Raw genomic sequence first — 2,266 nt, forward strand, 5'->3', positions numbered from 1 at the left:
TCTTGATTAGCATTGAGGGCCCTTTACAATTTGATGACAACCTTTAACTGATAGCATGATTATTCACAACTCTGGAAGGTAGTTGCGGCCGATAGAAAAAGCAGCAATCTGCTAACCTACCAAATGCAAAGTAGAATACATCTAATTTCTTTAGTTTTTGCTCATACTATTCTCAAACTGGGGTAAAGTTCAGCTGAATTAACTATTACTCAATATCAACTGCTTGTCAAATGCCACTGGATGAGATTTCTACCTATTTTTTTTCCCTTCATAGCATTTTTTTAAAGATTTCATTTATTTATTCATGAGAGACAGAGAGAGAGAGAGAGAGAGGCAGAGGTTCAGGGATACAGGCAGAGGGAGAAGCAGGCTCCATGCAGGGAGCCTGATTTGGGACTTGATCGTGGGACTCCAGGATCATGCCCTGGGCCAAAGACAGATGCTTAACCGCTGAGCCATCCAGGGATCCCCCATAGTATTTTTTTTATTTTACTTTTTAAGTAGTCTCCATGCCCAACATGGGGCTTGAACTCATGACCCTGAGATCGAGAGTCACATGTTCTACTGACTGAGCCAGCCAGGCACCCCCCACCACCTCCACCTATTTCTTAGCAAACTCATAACTTTCTTAAATTGGTTGAAATTGGTAAAGAGAAAACATGGCATTTCTAAAATTCATTTTTTAGAATGTGATCGAGTCACTGGAGTCTGTGGCTATATCTGCAAGATGCTGAACCAGTCAATCACCTCAGCGATTCAGTATGACAACCAGTCAATGCAGTGAGAAAATCAATTTTATCAGCTCATTGAACTGAACTGATGCCTGTGGACACATGCAAATCAAAGGCCCCTCCATGGCTTCCTAGTGCCACCATGATAGCTGCTTCTCTGTCATCACAGTGAGGTAAGGGTCTCACCCAGCCCCAGTCTCCAGTATAGGGGGGCCCTGGCTCTCTCAGGTATTTTGAAATTCCCTGAACTAGGAGACCCTTGCTGGGCAGCACCAAACTCCAACCCGGCCAATGCAGCCTAAGGCCTACTAGAGCCGTCTGGGCTCCCTCGTTGAATCCCCTAGCCCTGCTCGTCCACTCAAGATTTGCTTTTGATCCTGCTAGAAAAGGATCCCCCCAATGTCCCACAAACTGACAGTAGCAGCAACTTCTCTCCAGCATTTCTTCCAGGGAGCTAATTTACTAGGTCTTCCTCCTAGAGCCTTCTACCTCCAGGGCCAGCCGTGAGATTCCAGAACTCCAGAGTATTTAAACAGCTTGACCTCTCCATGCACCTTCCCTACGTGTCTCTAGAGGAAATAGAAGCCCTTCAAATAGATGGGCCACGTCTTTTTAACCCATGCAATGATTAGCAGATCATGGTTTTATTAAATATTGAATCGCTGGACTAGTTAATTTAAAAGAGTGACTCTCAAACTTTAGTTGGCATTTTTTTTTAAATCACCAGAAATATTTTTAAAATATGGATTCCCACACTGCACACCCCCTTCCCATTTGTACTGAATACCTCCTGGATTGTGTGCAGGTGTCTACATATTTACCAAGTACCCTGGGTGATATACTTCAATTGAAAGAATCAGTTGTCTTCCACTGATCTGATCCATCTCTTTAAAAAATAAAAAAAAAAGAGGGGATCTCTGGGTGGCTCAGCGGTTTAGCGCCTGCCTTCGGCCCAGGACGTGATCCTGGAGTCCTGGGATCGAGTCCCACAACAGGTTCCCAGTATGGAGCCTGCTTCTCCCTCTGCCTGTGTCTCTGCCTCTCTCTCTCTCTATGTCTATCATGAATAAATAAATAAGATCAAATAAATAAATAAATAAATAAATAAATAAATAAATAAATAAATAAAATAAAATGTAAAAAAACTAGGTAAATGTTTGCTATAAGAAAAATTTCATAAGTTGACCCATTTCTGCTGCAAGTATCTATTTTCTAAATTTAAGACTAGGAAAATGACCAAGCACTTGAAATGTATTTCCCATCCTGAGTTAGGTGGAAATCAGTTGGGGAGGCAGCCCTAGTCAAAGGTGTAGAGGTATTCTCACACGGAATCCCCAAACTCTTAGTAAATGTCTCCCTTCACTTGGCTCTTTAATTCCCTCAGGTTCCGTATATTTCCAGGCACCAGGCCCCAGAAGAAAACACACCAAGGTGGGGAGCAGTTCCCACCTTTAGGGAGAAGTGAACCAAGCCAAAGAGAAGCCTGATTATAATGTCAAGTTGAAGGAGAAAGTGAGGCAGTAAAGGGGCAGTAA

The 2,266-nt window shown here is 42.9% G+C and overlaps 1 non-coding gene across 1 annotated transcript; it reads right to left on the reverse strand.

Annotated features, from left to right (window-relative positions):
• Positions 1–510: 510 nt before the first annotated feature.
• On the reverse strand, positions 511–583 carry TRNAE-CUC (transfer RNA glutamic acid (anticodon CUC)). The gene has a single exon. It is a non-coding gene; the product is annotated as a tRNA-Glu (tRNA).
• Between the last annotated feature and the right edge of the window lie 1,683 nt (positions 584–2,266).

This window comes from Nyctereutes procyonoides, unplaced genomic scaffold (genome assembly GCF_905146905.1).
Source record: "Nyctereutes procyonoides isolate TBG_1078 unplaced genomic scaffold, NYPRO_anot_genome, whole genome shotgun sequence".
Taxonomy (NCBI): domain Eukaryota; kingdom Metazoa; phylum Chordata; class Mammalia; order Carnivora; family Canidae; genus Nyctereutes; species Nyctereutes procyonoides.